Source organism: Oryx dammah, unplaced genomic scaffold (genome assembly GCF_014754425.2).
Source record: "Oryx dammah isolate SB20612 unplaced genomic scaffold, SCBI_Odam_1.1 HiC_scaffold_19, whole genome shotgun sequence".
Lineage (NCBI taxonomy): Eukaryota > Metazoa > Chordata > Mammalia > Artiodactyla > Bovidae > Oryx > Oryx dammah.
This window is the reverse complement of record NW_024070203.1, coordinates 16,134,054-16,153,294: the sequence shown is the minus strand read 5'-3', so window position 1 is coordinate 16,153,294 and position 19,241 is coordinate 16,134,054. Positions and strand designations below refer to the sequence as shown.

Here is a 19,241-nt window from a genome sequence, read left to right as displayed (position 1 = left end):
TCCCCACCGCTATTCGATTCTGTTCATCTTTGCCGAGTCGGAGGGAAATAAAACTAATACTACTATGGAATGCCAATTTTCATGTTTAATTTTATGGCCAAATGTGACAATAATAGTTAAGAGTTGGCACTAAAAAAAGTTGCTGTGATTTCTGAAGAGTCTATTAAAAAAGTGGTGGGTTTTTTTTTTTTTAAATACCATATCATATGATTCAGCCTTTGAACAGCTGATAACCTCGCCAGGGAAGTCATAATGATGACATTTAAATACAAATCAAGGAGTCGGATTTAGAAGGACTATCTATGTATAATTAAATTGAACTTTCATTGGGAGATAATTGATAGTTATAAGATGGTATTCTAAATTTATGTAGTGCATCCTTCGGGAGTCTGTTTGACTATGCAGAACACCAGCCTAGTCTCTGGTTTATAATGAAGTACTAGCCAAGTGGAAGGGAGGAGGCCAGCCTTCCGGAGTCATTCATCCTCAATGAGAAGAACTTGGGGCAGAGAGGAAAATGGCATCAACACTGACTCCTGGCTCACACCCAAGACGATCATTTTCTCATTAAGCCTCATAGATCAGTTATGGTTTCAAAGAAAGCTTCCTTGTTATCATTTTTAATTGAAGAGAAGATACACTGTACTATAAGAATCACAGCACCATCGGCGATCGCACCAAACATGAGACTGGCAGCACCCACGGGCACCCGGCACCTGCCTCACTGCCACTGTCTCCCTCCATCCGCAGGGCAGCCCTGTGGGACCATACCCACCACCTGCCCAAGGCCACAGGGAGAGCAGGCAGGGCAGAGGACTCCTAACCCAGCTTGGGGGACCCGCAGCAGGCGAGCATGGAGGTGGGGGTCCACAGAGGCGTCCCTGCCCCCCAAGCTCCGGGCACACACCTGGCAGATGCAGCCAAGTGCCAGGCACTGGACGGGGTCAGGGCAGCTCAGACACAGCGGGCGCCCGGGGGCCAGGGCTCCCCTCTCGCTGCCCCCACCCAGGGGTCCACTCGGAGGGGGAAGGCTGAGCCGACGCCGGCGTCTGACAGGTCCCAGCCCCCTTAGCTCTGTCTCAGGATGCTCCGCTTGTCTGGGTCTCCAGTTCCTCACCTATGAGCTGGAGGTGGTTGAGGGCCCACCCACCTCTTGATGGGCTGGCTTTCTGTGAGTTCAGCTAAGGCCAGGGTGGCGGTTGGAGGGGCTGACAGGCAGCCACGGCCTCTTGCTGCAGAGACAGCTTTTCTGAAGAGTGACCGTGTGGTGTGATCGTGGGCAAGGGGCCAGCCGGTTCTGCAGGAGGACAGGACCAGAGGCCCACATGGCGCCCCGTCACACTCCTCCCGTGCACGTGCTCCCTGGCCATCCATGCGGGGACCCCAGGGCCCAGCCCCCACCTTCCAGAGGGGTGAGCTGAGGGAGAACAGACCTCTTACCCACGAGGACCTGCTCTCCTGGGGCCCTCGCCTCAAAGGCTGCCCTGGCCAGTTTTCACAACTTCCTCCAGGGAACCCTGACTCCACAGCACCCCCAAGAGCCAGTCTCTCTGCCTCCCACCAACCTTCCAGGCTGGCTGGGGCACCTCCCTCTGTCACCGTGCCCTGATACCCCCAGCACCCTGTCCACCTCCTCCCTGAGGGCAGCTGGACTCTGCTGACCCCCCTCTAGCCCACAGCTGCTTCTGCCACAGCTGGACATGCAGCCTCCGAGTCCTTACGTGAACCCAACTCTTCCTGAGTAAAACTGATACGTGTTTATTCTGTATTAGAGGACCACAAACAAAGCGACGCGTCTCATGTGCAGAGACGCCAGCTCTCATGTGTCAGCAGCATCTCTTTCCAGCTCAGCCAAAGTTTCAGTGGAAGCACAACCCCCTTTCCTTGCATTTCTGCAGAAGAATGACTACTTGGGGGCCTGTAAGTAGTGTCCTCTGCACAGAAGACAGTGCTTAATAAAATGAGATTTACTCTTAATGCCATTGAGCTGCTGGCTGCCCCCCACAACCAGCGGGAAGCAGAGTGCGGGCTGGATCCCTGCCTCCCAGGGTCGCCTTTCATTGATTTCTCTCTCCTCGGCCTCCTCCAGGAGGAGCCTTCCATCTAAGCAGGGCTGGGTGGCCTGCCGGATGCCTGCCATGCAGTGGGAAGCGGAGGGGTGAACTCCCCAGTGGGCGGCGAGTTCAAGCCTGACTTTGCCCTTAACAGGACATGGGGCCCAGGGTGGGTCACTGACCGAAGCGTCTCCTCCAGGACGGAAGACTGTGTGGGTGGAGGAGCTAAGGCCCTGCAGCCGCCCAGAGCTGGATTCTGAGCCCACCTTAGTTGCCTGGGAGCGTGGTGGCCAGAGGCAGGTTAGGCAGGTGTCTCCAGGCCTCCGCTTCTTCACTTGTGTGATGAGCACGGGAGGCTGGGGCCAGTCAGGGCTATGGGAAACCTGGACCACTTAGCATATCACTAACGCTCAAACTTATTACTTTGGCGGGGGGCGGGGGGGAGGTTAAAGAATGTTGCTAGAATGGACTGAGATCAAAACAGGAAAGTGCTCATAAAGACACTTTACGAAACATAAAATGTAAGATAAATGCTAGGTATTGGTATTTTATTTATTCTTTTCACTCTCCTGCGATCACAGAGGACGTTCCTCCAAGACCAATGTGCAAGCAAGCCACTGCGTCCTCAGCCCACGTCCTCCATGGCCTCCTGCTCCCGGAGGCCCCCCAGCACTGGCCCAGCTTCCTGCACACCCCCACTCTCCGCTCCCTACACTGCCCTGCTCACAGAGCCCACCCTGCCCCCAGCTCAGTGCGAGTTCGCCCCAGTGAGGGCCCCCTCTCTGGTGAGCGCCAGGAACCACGTCAGCAGTCCCCTGGACCTCTGGGTCTCTCAGGGCGAGCTTGGGGTTTCCCCCAACACCCTTCTCTGACAACCCTGGGGAGGTCTATACTGAGATCAAAAGACCAATCAGATGCTTTTCCCAGAAAGGCCTGGTTTCTGCCCAGCTCTGCCTTCTGCACCAGGGGTGCCTGTGATGGGTCACCCACCGGGAGCCCCTGCCCTGGGCAGCCATGTGGGGGGCCTGGGGCTTCCTGGGAGGGGACACGCATTAACCCTGGTGAGGACCGGCCGCAGGGCACCCTCAGGGTTTGTGCCCGCCCGCTGCCAACTGGAACAGGAAACGAGCTGCTTGCAAGTCTCAGCTTCTCCCCGTGGCCCGTGCCCAGCCCACGTGGGCTGGGAAAACCCCGAGGAGCTGGATTAGGGCGGCAGCCACCGTGGGCTCAGCCGGGCCATGGCTGCCATGCAGCCTTAAGTAAAGAGCAGGCGTGCTGACACCCTCTCGGGCTCCTCTGAGTCCTTCAGAGTGACGTGCTGGCCGGGGAGGGACCGCTGAGGCAGCAACGTCCCCGTCGGGTGCCCGCTTCCCTCCCATCACCCATGCAGAGGACGTGCCTGAACCTAAGGGCGAGGGCACCGGCAGGCAGCCCCGTCATCCCGACCATGTCAGGGTCCTGCACGGCTGTTGTGGGTCAGCGTCTGCACCCGAGGGACGTGCACTGACAGGATGCTCACCGTTGCCCCCTCATCGCCTTACCCCATGGTTCCACCCGGGGTGCAAGGACAGAGCATGCTGAGGGCAGCCTTGGGGTTCAGCGGGGTGCTGCCCAGGTCAGACTCAGGTTAGATGTACAACCAGCCACACCGGGACGATGGTGCTCAGAGAGCAGCTAGCACATCGTGGGCCCCACGCCTTGCTCGGCATTCAGGGAGGCGGGTGAACCTCAAGCAGGGCCCCTCCCCGGGAGCTGCAGGATCCCGGGGGAGAATGGACCAGGGGAGACAGGCTGGGAGGGCTGCAGTGAGTGTGCCAAGGGCTAGGACCCGAGGACCTAGGTGCAGCACAGCCTAGAGAGGGGCTGCCCGGCGCTGCCCACGTCCCTGACGCTACTCAGGCTGGAAGTCTGGTGGAGATGCGGAGGCAGCCTCCCGGGTCCTTGGACCATCACACGTAGCACAGGGCGTGACATGGTGGACCGTGAACCCTGCCAACTCCACGCCCTGGACATGGGGCTGGCTGCCCCGGGGGGGACACCGGGCCGGCTGCTCCAGGGGCCCGGGAGGGATGTGGCTAGAGGGGTAAGCAGAGCCATCCCACGGAGGCTCACAGGGGACATCCCCTTCTCTGCTGTGCAGGTGGAGCCACACAGAAAGGGAGGGCAGAAGCGTGTTTTAAGAAGAGAGGGACATTTTTTTAAATACCAGAGACAGAGAAGGAAGCCCCAGAGGGAGAACTTTACTGAGAGCCTGCTCTTGGCACATACAACACCTTTCCAGCAGCCTCACTGCCTTCACAGAGTGGATGGGGAAACTGAGGCAGAGTGGTGGGGCTGGCGGCCAGGGTCTCCCTGTGTGTGCAGAGCATCTGCACAGGAGGTGCTGCACCTCCCACCCAGGTGACACCTGGCAGGGATGCTGCCTGGAAGTGAAAACCCAGGGCCTGGTCCAAGAGCCCGAAGGGAGAAGGCAGGCTTCCCTGGGGCCTCACGCTGGTCGGACAAGGTGTGCAGGCTGCGGCAGAGGTGGGGGGTGGTCGAAACCCACTTGGCCAACAGCGGTGTGGAGCTCGCAGCCCCAGCCCCAGCTCTAGGGAGGCGAAGAGCAAGAGGGAAACAAACCCATCTCTGGCAGACTTTCTCCTGGCATGCTGCTGAAGAACGAACTCGGGAGAAATCCGTGTAAGTGTTTTGACATCTGGATTTAAGACAGACCACGGCAGTTTCCCTCATCAAGCTAATCAGAAGCACGAGAACCAACAGAGTTAAAGAACCTAAAATAGCTTCTGTCGAACAGTTACAGATGGATCAGACAGTTAGAGCCATCAGAGCGCCATGCGAGGACCCTGGTACCCCGCCAGTCTCAAAGGTAATGAAATACACTGCATTTGCTGAAGGCCAACAGTCTTCAATTAGCCTTCGGGGAAATAAAAGTTCCCTTTGATAAAAATGCCCCTGTTAAGTGGAGCTGAACCTTCAAGACCATGTGGAATCAGTGTCTGTGGACCAGGAATCCTTCTGCGTCAGGATGCAGATATCCTGCCTTCTACAGGGTGTGTGCCTGCCCTTCCCTAAACTGGGGAACACGGAAGGGAGGGGCTTAGGCAGGGGCGGGGCATCCAGGGTGCACGTGCGCCTGGGTGGGGGGCGTCCCCTCACCACTGAGACCTTCCTGAGGGCAGGCTCTCTGCGGAGATCTCAACAATCACCTCTCTCTAATTCTCACAACCAGCCAGCTGATAAACGTTATCACTGTCAGCGTCCAAATCCTACAGAAGAGGAAACTGGGGCTCCCTCGGCGGCGCGCGCGTGGCTGCAGAGGACAGAGGGGCAGGCACTCTGGAAAGCAGGGGGACACGGCCCTGTGCCCGTGGAGCCCAGCCTCCTCCCCTCACACCCTGTCCAGGAAGGCTCACAGGCGCCCGGCAGATGCCAACCAGTCTCCAGGGTGGGGGCCCGATGGGCGTGAGTCTCCTCTGCTGGGCTCTGCTCCGCAGCCAGCAGGAGGGGCAGCCCCTGGGGAGTGTCCTGAACGCTGTAACCCTCCGGTTTGTCACCTGTATGCTGAGCACGTGACTGAGCTAAAAGAGGTGATTTGTGGGTTGATCTGGACAGCGGATTCTTCAGGAGAAAGTCTCTTAGAGATCCTAGCTCTTGTATCGCTACCATTACGCGGTTCCTTCTGCCAGGCACCCCAAACCAGATGCAGGCCACCTCCCAGCTGCTCCCCCTGCATGCCTCACTCCCCGTTTCCCCACACGCTGGACCCACGACCCCCTGCCCCTGCCCTCCAGGCCTGGGCAGCAGGCTGTGTGGGCCGACCCTGCCCCCTCCCCGGCTCTAGTTTTGGCAACCTGATGACATCACTCTACCCCAGCCTCCCCTCAGCCCCCCACACCCCACGTGCAGGACCCGGATCTCTACCCCGGCCTCCCCTCAGCCCCCCACACCCCATGTGCAGGACCCGGATCTCTACCCCGGCCTCCCCTCAGCCCCTCGCACCCCATGTGCAGGACTCGGATCTCGGTGTATGTCAGTAGCCTTGGTTCTGAAGGGCTGCGGCTTATCCGGAGAACAGAACTGGAAGTATGGGTGGTGAGCGTTGACGAAGCCTAAGAAAAGTGGATGCAAACACATCCTTGATGTCCTGCCTGGTGGTTTTCTAGAGCTTCCAGAGATTTCTTTAGACAAAGGGGCCGAGGAGGTTTACCAGAAGGAAGGCAGCAGCCAGGTGGGGGAAGGGAGGGAGGCGGTGCTAGAGACAGGGAAGAGACCTGATCGGAGGCTAGTATAGTAGCCCAAATCCAAACCACACCTGCCATCAGAAAAGCAGAATGTCTAAGGCACGGGATTCCCAGAGGGCTTTACATGTTGGAGACTGCCCAGTTATCATGTGTGTGCAAACAGTGCCAACAGATAGTGTACATGCACAACACATGTACAAACACTGAGATAGTATCAGGGAGACTCCTTGACGAAACAAAAACTGGAGTACGTCTCCAGAGCTCAGGACTCTTTCAGAAGCTGGGTGCTGGGCAACAATCCCTACCATGCACTGGCCCTCCCCCTGGGCCGGGTGCTACACTCGGGCCACCTGCTGAGCTGAGCAGAGCCCTCACTCCCACTTGACCCCAGGCAGCCCCTGAGCACAGCACTGTCGCTCCTGTCTGCTCTGGTGGGGAAACTGAGGCTCCCCAGCCACCCCCGGGCTCATGAGGGATGCCACGGTCAGGGGGGAGACGGTGGCAGCCCGTGAGCTTCAGCCTAGTAGAAGTTGGGGTGATGCTGGAGCAGGGAGGAAGTGGGGGCCCGGGCCTTCACTCCAGAGACACCCACACGAGCCCTCATTATGTCAACAACCAGCTCTTCTGATTAACCTCTTCATGTGACCGCACCAGAGCCGAAACGAAGACAGCGTCCCCCCAGCCCCCCGGCCCCAACACCACAGAAAGGCCTCGGCGTGGATTTCTCCGTGGCCTGTCCGGGCACTGGGGACCGCACCTGTGTCTGTGGCTTGCTCTCGCAGGGGCTGCACCCGCCCCCTGCCGCCGGCACCACAGAGATCTCGCCATCCGCACTCTGTGCCCACACCGCTCTCTGCACCCCAGCCTCCCCCCAGCTAAGCTCACCCTCGGCCCACCTCCCCTGGGGCCCCTGTGCTCCCCGCAGCCACCCTGGAAAAGAGACCTCCCCACCTGACAGTGCTCAGGGGACAGAGAGCCTGCCGGTCCTCGCCTCCCTGGAAGAAAATGCAGGCGCAACTAGGAGTCACCCCAAAAGCCTTGCGTGTGGCTGAAGCGCCACCTCCCCAAGGGGGCCATGAGCTGATTGATTTTAAGGCAGTGAAACACCTCTGTTTTCTTAACAAAATGCTTCGATCATTACTAAGCCAGCTGCCATTAGCAAAAAGACACTTTCACATCTAATGACACATTTCATCAATCCTGATCTGAATGCCCTACTTCCTAGATGCGATGAGGAAAGCAAACAGGAAAGGAAGGAGTTCATATTTCTGCACATCTGTCCAGCTTGGGAAGGGCACCGGGGGGTGGCCAGCCTCTCACCCCGAGTCAGTGCAGGGGGCCGACAGGGCTCTCAGGCCTCGGAGACACAGAGAAACAGGCTCGCGTCCCATCTCTGCCCATGTCGGGGCCATCCCAGGAAATTATCTGGCCTTTTGCAGCCTTTTCTTGCTGTAAAAATGAGGACACGGAGGGCAACGTCGGGGTGTAGTCGCTGATGTTTAAAAGGTCTTGGGCCTCGTGCTGAGCAGCCAGGATGCTCTCCAGGCCAGAGGGCTTCCAAGAGACATACCCTGCCAGCGACGGCACCCCCACCCTGCCAGTGCTGATCGGGCCACAGGGAGCAGAGGGCACTGGTGGGGGCACAGAGCATGCGAGCTCCTCAGGAGAGAGTGCAAGGCCCCACGGCCCAGGCCCATGCACCACTGGGCCGCAGCTGGCTCATCAATGCGCCCCTGCCCCTGGGCCTGCTGCGCCTTAGCCCAACGCCTAGGGCCCAGCTCCGTGACACTCACTCTGACCTGCTCCCCCTCCTCCCCATGAAAAGTGCACCCTCCCTGCCCTGACCCCTCTGCCTACTATCTAACAGATGGTTAAGCATGCTCATGACCCTGCTTGGTTCACATGCCTGTTACACACACACACACCACCATGAATTCACAGAGGGAGGAAGTTGTCTCACATCTCATAGACCTGGAACTTAGGTGCTCCACAAGCATTTGCTCAATGAGTTACTGAAAACTGCCTCTGAGAACCTGAATGACGTGATGAGGATGAGGAGCCCTGGGGGTGAGACTGAGGGCTGGAGTCACGCCCAGCCCCCTGGACCCTCACGTGCCAGCCCGCCCGGCCCACTGACTTCGAGGAGAAATCTGGACTGGCACAGGGGGAGGCCCCTGAGCGCCCCGCAGGGGGAGCACAGCAGAAGGCCAAGGGCGGGGCAGGATGGCCACGTTGCGGGGGCACGGCAGGGTCTGCAGGGGCAGGATGGCTGGCCGTGGCGGGGGGGGGGGTCGCCCCACCCGCCTCCTCTCCAAAGTGGCCACAGCTACTGTATGGACCGCCAGGCAGCAGCACCGCAGGCCCAACTCCAACGGGGACGCCGTCTTTCTGTGCAAGGAAAGGGGTCCCTGGAGGAGGCAGAGTATGCATGGGGGGGCAACCTCAGAGGGGAGGGGCCAAAGAATGGGACCCCCTAGCCCGACAGAGCAGAGGCTTCGAGAGCAGAACTGGGACCTGACCCCCCGGGGCCCACAGCTGAGTCTCAGATTCTGCTCGGCCCTGAGCCGAGGCCACACAGGACACCACCAGCTGCCAGGGCGGAGGCCAGGCTGCCTGGCTGGGGCTCCGAGCACAGACACAAGCATCTCAGCCTGACCCCGAGGGGTCCAGGGGGACTGCTGGCTGCACTGCCCCCGTGTCCCCTGAGGTCACACTGGGAGCTGGAAGCTGGCCACGGGGGGGAGGTATTTGCACCACAGAAGTTGGTAAGCGCTACCACCCAGGGTGCGCTGTTAACGGTTTAACAGGTCACAGTGGACAGACGCAGACCAGCAGAGCGTAGGCTTGGGGGACTGAGCTGGAGGAGCAGAGACTCGGCGCCCAGCCCAGGAAGGCGAGGCAGAGTTTACACAGGGAGCCTCACTGGACAGGCTGCCTGCCAGAACAAACCATCAGCTCTCTCCAGGGGCCCATAAAGAACAGAGTCAGAGTCTGCAGTGTCCAAAACAATGTCACACCTGCCGCACAAGAGAACAGGAAAAAGTCACCTGCTCTCAGAAGCAGTGATGCCAATCCCAAGCCCATCCACATGCCGGAACCGCCTGCCAGTAGTGCCCGAGCTTAAAACCTAGAGCCCCCAGAACACAGCAGGACGTCAAGGGACGTGAGCTGACGTGGGGGCCTCTAAGCAACTTGATGGCACAGCCAGCCTCAGACAGTGCTAGTCTCACATCTGAGGGAAAAACAAACCAAGGCCGCTCAGCCCTCCCCACGCCTCCAGCAGCCCCTGCCTCCCTCCTTACAGAGCCTCAGGCTGCTGCTTCTCTTCCAGGTTTGTGGGTCCCCACAGCCCCGCATAATTCTGCTCCTCTTCTGCAACTGGGCTTCGGCAGGTGGCCTGGAACTCCGGGAACATAAAGCTACAGCTCGGCACCCAGGCATGGGAGGCGGAGGGGCCTCTCGCTGTAGCCACAGCCCCAGCCAGGCTGCTCAGCTCAGCAAGGCATGTCTGCAAGTGGGCTGAGCTGGGGACCAGGCTCTGGGACCCCTTCACTGCCTTCCCAGCCTCGTCTCCAGGCCACGCACTCCGACCTCCTCGAGGGTCTAAACCTCGGCATGCTCACCTGTAAAACGGGGTAACCACCACCTCCTGGTGGGTGAGGCTTTCCCCAGCCCTGGGACAGTCCTTGACTCGGCCATGGACATGAATGCTGCCATGAGCGGGCCCTGCGTGTCCATGCACACCTCTCCAGGACGCACGGGAGACAGAAACAAACACTTAGGGTGTGGGTGGCAGGTAAGGGGTACACCTTCGCTTCCCTTATCTCTGGGACCACCTGGATGTCGTGGATGCAGGGGGAAGGTCGTACTCACGCACAGAGCCTGCTGCCCTGACCCGAGTTCGCCCTCTGCTCCGACCCCTGGGACGGGCCAGGGCAGGAGCCACCCCAGAGCCAGCATTCACGAGTGCAGGACTCAGCTAGGCACGCTCCCAAAGTGCTCCCCAGCAGCCTCGGCCACAGCAGGCCAGGTGGATGCTGGTGGGGGACACAGTGAGGAACAGGCAGCCAGTGGCTAGACCGAGGCTTCGGAAACAGCTCCCGCTTTGCATTCAAGCGGCAAACGCAGCACAGGCCTTTAAGGCAACGGATGAGAGCTATTTATAACTTCCCTCCTTCCAGTCAAGACGTCAAAAGGACAAAAAGGTAACGGTGCCTAGATGAACATTCAAAGGCGATTTCAGCCCCTCTAGACCCATCAGGTCCAGGGAGAGGCCCTCCCGCGTTAGGCCCCACGGAGGAGGGAACTTGGGCTTCCTTTCCAACCCACCCCAGTAACTGGCTGTCCCTGGGAGACCCCGACCTCCTCGGGGGGCCCACACAGGAAGGGGGAGTGGGGGGGCCGCGCAGGGTTACGTGAGACGAAGCCATCGCGGACACGGCGGCACCCCCGCTGCCTCGCCAACGCGCCCCTTTCACAGATGCGGAAACCGAGGCTCGAGCGGGATCAGCCCACGCTCCCTCCACAGCTCCGCTACCCCTCGCAGCAAGCGAGCCCGCAGTCCTGCCCCTCACCGTGCACCCCTCGGCGGGTGAGGGCAAGAGCCAGGAGGCAACTCCAACCCCACGCCTACAATTTCAAGCACGGGGTGACGGGAGGCCACCGTGACTTCAAGGGCTCGGCCTTCCAACCTGAAGGCGAGGATTTCAGTCAGAACCACCAGGTACCGGCCGCCAGTCATACCGGGACAGCTGTGCCTCCAACACACCCCACTTCACAGAGTAGGAGAGTTAGGGGCACCAGGGGGGGAATGTCTGGGCTAACAGACACAACTGCAGCTCCCAAACACTGTTCCCACGTGGAGCCCCGGAAAGAAGGACAGCCGCTCCTCCGACGGTCTGGCTCACACCTGCAGCTCACGCGGCAGCCCCCCGGACCCTGCCTTCAGCCCGGCACAGCCGGAAGGGAACAAGCACACCCTCCTCTCTGCACAGACTAAACACGCCTGAGCCCCAGCTTCTATGAGGCTGCACAGAGCCTGGCCTAAGCCTCGGGGCCTGAACCTGCTGTCTTGGTGGGGCAGCAAACTCCAAATGGTCCTATTGGCGGCAAAACCAGAACTGCCTCTAACGGCCTCGGGCCAGGCCACCCTCGAAAGGCGCTGGGGTCTCTTGTCGCTGATCCACCCACGCTGATAAGACTGAGGCTCTGACCGTTGCCGCTTGTCATAGTCATTAAGGATGACAAGTTCCCAGAAGTAGGGGAGGAGGGGAAACGCGAACGCGATGATGAGGGATCAAAGCTGCCTCCCCCTGGAAACACGACTGTGACTTACAACTCCACAACAGACAACAAGGGCCCAACAGAGAAACCCTGCTGAAAACGAAGGAGGAAAAAACCACCCGGAGTTATTTTGCCTCCCATCCAAATTAGAAAATGCTACTCTCCGGATGATTTATGCTGCAATCTTTCCCTTTATTCACAAAGAATCTGTCAAGCGTCACAGGAGCACTGAAGAGCGGTGATATGATTCAGAGGAAAGAAAAGGCTGGGGACGGCTGAGCACACGCCCTGGGTCTGAGGCGACCCCAGAGCCAGGGCCCTGGACGTGTGAGGGCGCGGGAGCCGGGGAGCCACTCCAAGGGCAGCCCTGGGCCTTCACAGGAGGCCTTGCATACCAGCAGGCCCGGCCATGAGGCCTGTGCACAGTGACACCCCCAGGCAGGGACAGGGGCTTCCAGGACCACAGCGTGGCTGGCCGGTCCTCTTTCCCGGCCATGAGCACAGGTGAGGCTGGCCACCCTGACCCCTGCAGTGGTAAAGGCCTACGGGCAGAGCCCCAGGGCCTCGGCCAACCTCTCTGCCACCATGGGGTGTGAGCACAACTGGCAGGCCCGGGTCTGATTCCCTGACATATGGGGCAGTTTGTTCAAAGTATAGCCGTTAAGAGATGGCCAGCTGATCTCCCTGGGATGCCCGTGCCCTCTCGCACAGCAGCTGAGCACTGAGCTTCAGGGTCCGGTGCCAAGGCCGCCACTCCCCGAAGCCTTTCCTGATCCCCAACCATGGGCTGTCTCTCCTCTCAAGGCCCCCAACCCCTAGTCGCCCACCCAGAAGGTGCCTCCGCAGGAGCTCGCTCCTCCTCCCCTCAGACAGGCATCTGGCCCCTTGGGGCGGTGGCTGGCGCGTTGTCCGGAGTCTGCTGTCTTTTCCGTCAGGCGTGTGCTCCTGGGGCAGTGTGTCCTTGCAGAGGGGAGTGGGCGCATCCTAAGGGGGGCGACAATGGCCCCCCTCCAGTCCCTCCCTTCCCTGAAGGTGGGTCCGTGTGCCAAGTGGCGGCTCCCATTCAGAACCGTGTCTGTGGCCATGTGGACTGGCCCTTTTTGCAGGCGTGGGCTCCTTAGAACCCGTGTGTCTCTGGTGGGAGCAACCCTTTCCAAGAAGGGGTACACGTCCCTTTCCTTCCGACAGACTGAACTGAAAACTGTGAGGTGCTGGATGCTATCGGGTGTCAGACACTCATCAGGAGTTGGCCCTGTCCCTGAAAAGCCTGCGTCTAGGAGACGAGACAAGACACACAGCAGCAAAGAGGCCTGGACACGGGTGTACGCAGGGACTCTGGGCTCCGGGAGAGAGCCCCGTGGGGGCACCTGAGCACAAACTCCTGCACTGGCTGGGTTTCACCATGTGGAGATAATGCGGGAACGTGGAGATAAGGCACTATGGTTAACACAGATGGAAACGTTCAGCCGTAGGACTACAGGCACGCTGCAAAGACACACTCACACTGGCTCAAGAAGCATGAGGTTGGGGGCTTCCGGGCTGTCCAGTGGTGAGGACTCTATGCGTCCACTGCAGGGGGCACGGTTTCGATCCCCGGTCAGGGAACGAAGATCCCACATGTCCAGTGTTGTGGCCGAAAAAAAAAAAAGAATGAGCTTTACAGTCAGGAAAAGGGTACCGTGAGAGGCTTCCGGAACCTGGGAAGCGGTGGGGCCCACGACAGCCCCTCTCCGCCCCCTGCCTTGGGCACCTCGCCCCAGTTGCCTTCTTCACACCTGCTCTGTTCTCGCTGTACTGGGTCCCTGTCCACCTGCGGCTTCTTCACTGACCCCTACTCCGGCCTGAGGGGAGCTGTGGCCACCACGGGCCGCTACAGCCCCACCAGGGCATTCGTCCAACCCAGTGGAGCTAGAAAAGGGGAAAACGACAGGTTTAGTTGAAAAAGCAAGTCCTTCTGATTGGAACACAGGGCCTTTGGAGGGGATGGCTGGAGACAATGGGCTGGGACAGCCGGTGGGGGCCCCAGGCGCCGGGCGGGCTCTGTCTGCAGACGCTTCAGCCCACGAGGAGTGGAAAGGTATACAGGGCCCGTCCGTCCTGGCCCCCGGCCACTCCGTCCGGCCTGGAGAGTGAGTGAGCAAGGGGGCCGCCTGACCGGGACTGAGCTGCCCTGTGGAGCGGCTGCCAGCCCGGCTTCATCCTCCCCCTGAGCGGAGGCCACCGGTACCCCGAGCCAGCACGTGCTGGCCCCAAACGGGAGCAGCCTGCAGGCACATGACGCCCGTTTGCTCCTGAGGAACCGTGGGCTGGGTCTGCGCGGTCACTGTGGGGAAGACTGTGACCCCAACTGCCAGCCTCCAGGGTTCCCCCTTTCCTGCCTCCCACCATCCCCTCACTTGGTTCGACAAAGACAGGCTGATCTAGAGGCTAAAGCATCAGGTGGACGCTGTTCACCTGGGACAGGGGTCTGGCGGAAGCATCCGTCAAACAGCCTCAGTCCGCTCCTGCCCCCGAGTCTGGCCCCTGGATGGCCCAAGTCCCCGGGGGGCCTCGCCGGTGGAGGGGCCCAGCCTCCCCTGCCCACTCACCTCCTGAGCGGTGCTGTTTCTATGACAACTCTGGTTCCTGCAGACAGAGGTGTTGGCTGCTATTGGGACTAACTGCCTGGGCTATTCTAGCTCCTGGGGGGGGACCCTGTTGACTGAGCGATGTTACAGGACAGCCTGTGTCTGGAGCGCACCAGCACCCTGGGCTAGGGTGAGTCTGTCTCCAAGGAGGCGGGCTTGTGCTGCCACCTCCCCTCGCCCTCAGAGGGGCCAGCCCTCCAAAAGTGCCCCTCCATCCTCCCTCCCCCTTTCTCCAGCTCTCTTAGCTCTGAAGCCCCCCCAACACCATCATTGGTCTGGTTAGAAGACGAGATGATTCTAGAGTGACGTGGCACACCTTGCCCCGCCCAGCCTGTGCCAGCCTGAAGGCGAGGCGCTCTCCTCCTGGGGTGGGGGGCCCACGCCCCCGCCACCTGAGGCTGTACCTCTGAGCCACGCCAGCCTGCAGGTTCTGGTGCGGGGATGCTGGGGCCCTGGGTTCCCACACTATCTGTCCTGGCCCCACAACAGACAGCAGGCCTTACCTGCCCTCTCAAGCGCCTTCCCTGGTGCCAGGCAGCGGGAGAAGCGAGCGGGGAGTCAGGAGGCCTCAGACCTGCCCTCGACTCTAGGTGCTCAATGAGGTGATGGGGGAACACACGGGGGACCAAGCAACCTGGGGGACCACCCACAGGGAAGAAGCGGGCCCTCTCAGCCTTCCACTTCCTCATCCAAAGCATGGTCAACAACAGAGTGTACTTGTCAGAGCCGACAACACTGCCCTTATATCCAATGCTCTTAGCACGGGGCCTGGTTCACGGGAAATGCTCAGTTAACAGCAGAGGTGAGGCTCTGACCTGTCGCCGTCACCCTGCACGTCCACTGTCTCAGCGGCGCTCCATCCCTGCCCAGTGCCCTGGCCTGCCCTGTCCCCGATGCAGGCACCCCTGGGCGTTCATGACTCTCTATTTCCTCTTGCTCCATTTCTTGGCACGTTGTCCCCCTGCCCCTGCTGTGCTATCTTGGCACGCTCTTGGTTCTCTGTTCCCAGGGAGAGTCCTCACGTAAGCCCGCTGCGGGGCGCCTGTGAAAGCTCATCGCGTCGGGTCTGGGTGTGCTTACTCGACTGGAGCCTCCCACGCTTTCGTCACTTACGTTTGGCATGGTAAGTCACTTCAACCCCCCAAGGTGCTGCTGCTTCTGCAGCAAGAAGGAAAGAATGATCTCGTGGGACTTGGGTGAAGACGGGATGGGATGCTGGGTGCAAAGCCCTTGGCACGGTGCAGGGCTCACGGCGGCACCCTTACTAGTCACAGATCTGATTTGGAGAGTAACAGAGCACGGCTTTAGCCCTAGAGATGCGAAACAAGAACAGGAGCCATTCGAGCCTGAATTCGGTACCAGCTGAAGTTGTGGACTAGAGAGAAAGCACAGTGTGTCCTCTGCTTCTGAGCCTGAAGACACGGCTCATTTCCTGCTTTTTATTCCTCGGAGAGAAGGAAATTAGGAGAGAATGCGCTTTGTTAAAGCACAGTTTGCGGCGAGCCTGATGAAGGAGTTCTTGCAGTGGGGCCTCTGAGTGGTAGGACCAGCTCCCTCCCTGATGGCTTAATAGGTCCAGCATCGGGGATGCAGGGTCTCTCTTGCCGCTCGGCCTGAAGAGCTCCCAGGACTCGTTTCTGTCCAATTGCATTGCAGTTGAAAGGACTGATGAATCGGTATTAATGCTCTGGGCTTTAGATGATCTGCCTGGGCCCCTCTTCTGTGCGGTCAGAGCCCTTTGCTGCAGACTTGGAGTGTGACCTTGCAGCCAGCCACTGTGTGGAGAAACTGGCCTCCCTGGGTTTGCGGCCAGCTGTTAACGGGTGGCCCCCAGACCTTGGCCTGCTGACTATCTTGGGAAGCTACCTGTTTTTAAGCAGTAGATTCCGTTTCAGTCCTAGTTTCCAGCTGTGAAACTAGCAGTCCCACTCTGGACTCATCCTTCACCATGCTGGACTTGGTGACATTACCCTTCAGCTTGGGGCTGGGGATAATCATCAACTGATAAGACTCAGCTTGCTCTTCCCTCTGTACCTGCTACTGGGAGTGCTGACAGGCCTGAGTACACAGTGCTTTATGAAAATGGTGGCATCCCCTTTAATTCAGTCTGAAGCGTCAGAATATCTGGGGTGACCTGAGTGTTCACAACGGCTCGTCTCCTATGGGGCCCGTGGTACCAATGTCCCAGTAATGATGCCACCATGCTTCCCCGCAACACGCTGGCTGGTAAGGTGCCAAGGGGGACTTGGAGAGCCTGCAATCTAATCACAAACTCATTTCTATCCATTTGCTCATGCAGGGTGTGAAAACCCTTCTCTGCCAGGCCTGCCTTTTCCATGCAAGATCCTACAGGCTCTCCCACAGCAAAGCCTAGCCCACGCCCCCCGCCCCCCTTGTGCTGGAACCACTCTTGGTGACACGGAAGCTGCCTGGCTGTCGGGACACTGAAACGCACTGAGAAACGCTCGCGGTTCCTCCTCCTTGCCTCTGTACCATTTATTACAAACAGTGCTGCCAAAGACAGGGTAAAGAGGCAAAGTTCCGGGCACATCACTCCCGGCTCAGGGAGGAAAAGGAGACAGTCACTAGTAATTATCAACTGCCTACGAAATGCCAGACACTGAGGGAGGTTTTCCACACCTCTGGTCCCATTTAATCCCCAAATAATCCCTCAAGCAGATACAACTATTGGCCCCATTCTTCTGGTGCTGAAACAGAAAGATACAGGGATTGCACAGTGAGGAGTCAAAGACACTAGAATAAAGGGCTTATTGTGTTGCCGCTGTTGTTTAGTTGTCCAGTGGTGTCTGACCCTTTCACACCCCCATGGGCTGTAGCCCGCAGGCTCCTCTGTCCATGGAATTCCCCAGCAAGGATACTGGGGTGGGTTCCCACTTCCTTCTCTGGGGGATCTTCCCGACCCAGGGACTGAACTCACATTTCCTGGACTGGCAGGCCAGGTCTTCACCACTGAGCCACCGGGGATCAGGGCTATCTGATATACATTTTGGTTGGGTCTATTCTGCTATACCAATAGAATCTTTGGATTTCTGTTTCCTTGAGATCTTCCTTAAAAGGGTATGGGGTGGGGGGTTTCCTGAGCTGGATAAGTTGGGGAAATACTATTGAATACATAGCCAATTCCCCCTCTAAGATATTTACAATGGACAGTAGTGTCTTAAGTATTCTGAGACTTCCATTTAAAAAATAATGGAATTTTTTTGTTCCCATTGTTACTATGAACATTTTCAAACATATAGCAAAATTAAAAAAATTTACAATAAGGACTGGTAAACCCACCACCTAGATTCTATTATTAATAGTTTGCTATACTTGTTTTATTGCATATCTTTAACATATTTATCTATTTACCCATCTATTAATTCATGTTCTGTTCATGCATTTTAAAGTAAATTGCAAACATCAGTATACTTCCCCCTAAAAACCTTGGCACATATACCATTAACTAGAGCTTAATGTACACAGTTTCTCTGTGTGATTTCAGTCATTTCGAATATACCATGACTTGCTTCTGTGGCCCAACATACAGTCCACCCTGGTGAACGCAGCTGTACACTTAGAAAGGATGTGTATGCTGAAGCTGTTTGCTGCAGTGTCCTCTAAATACAGTTAGGTGATGGATAGCACTGTGCCACTCACTTCTTCACTAAATTTTCTTTATTTTTTGGTCCAATACTTTTATCACTTCTGAAAGATCTTAAAATGCCTAGTTATGACTGTGGAATTGTCTATAACCCCTTCCAGTTGAAGGTAGGTTTTGTGTACTTTGAAGCTCTGTGAGTACGCACCTGCACACTTACGATGACAGTGCCCTGCTCATGGACTGACTGCTTGGTCATCATGGACTTCCTTCTTTACCTTTGGTGATACTCTGTCTTGAAGGGTATTTAGTGATAGTAATACAACCACTCCACTACGGTAATGTAACCACACTGTTTGCAGGGGGATGCTTTTCAGTTCATTTACTTGAACCCTCCTACATAAACTGCATCCCTTCTAGACCAAATACACTTGAATTTTGCTTTTCTGTCTCTTGTAACAGCCTCTGGCTATTATCTTTCTCTTGCGCTCTCTCTCTCTCTCTCTCTCTCTATATATATATATATATATATATGCACACACCACATATGTAAGTTAAATTGATCTGTTAACATTTTACCTACATTTCTTTACATTTTTTAGTGTAACCTCTGGTGGGCTGCCATCTATGGGGTCGCACAGAGTCGGACACAACTGAAACGACTTAGCAGCAGCAGCAGCAAGGGATTAAAATATAATTTTAATTTTTTATGATCTACTTAAAAGATCATATCATTCCATATAAAATGAACTCACGTGGGTTCATTTGCCCCAACTCTATTCTTTCGGCTATCCTTGTCATACATATTAAACTCATATACATTGTTAACCACATATTTAAAATTTTTTTTAAGAATTCCTATGTATTTAAAAGAGAGAAGAGAAAAAAGTACGTAATATTTGCCCAAGTGTTTAGGGTTTCTGGTGGTGCTCACTTTTACCTGGATAACCAGTTCCACCTGGCTCTGTCTGCCTTTAACCTGAAGAACTTGCTGAAGCATTTCTTGAAGAAGAGGTGGCAGTTTCTTAGCTTTCCTTCATCGAAATGTTTTTATTTTGCCTTCATCCTGAAGGATGTTTTCACTGGCTATAAGAACTTCAGCTGACAGCTCTTCCCTCTCTGTACTTTAAAAGTATTGTTCAGCAGGGGTTCTGGCTTCCACAGTTTATGACGAGAAACTAGTAGTGATTTAAATGGGTATTTCTCTGTAGTCTTTTGTTGCTGTTTGCTGAGTGTATGGCAAACCCGTGCCCTGAGCCCAGGTGGGGCAGAGACACCCGGGCCCTGAGCCCAGGTGGCCAGAGTCAAGCCTGGCGCTGCAGAGCCGCATTCTGCCCATGCCGGCCGCCTGCTTGGCTGCTCTGCCCCGCGACTGTCGCTGAAGTGGTCCCAGTCGGCGGCCACAGCTGGAACCACCAGCCTGATGATATTC

General features: G+C 57.3%; 1 protein-coding gene across 4 annotated transcripts in view; it reads right to left on the bottom strand.

Annotated features, from left to right (window-relative positions):
* The window catches only part of TRAPPC9 (trafficking protein particle complex subunit 9), a 383,632-nt gene that overhangs the window by 107,261 nt on the left and 257,130 nt on the right, over positions 1-19,241 (bottom strand). The gene's annotated exons all lie outside the window — the stretch shown is intronic.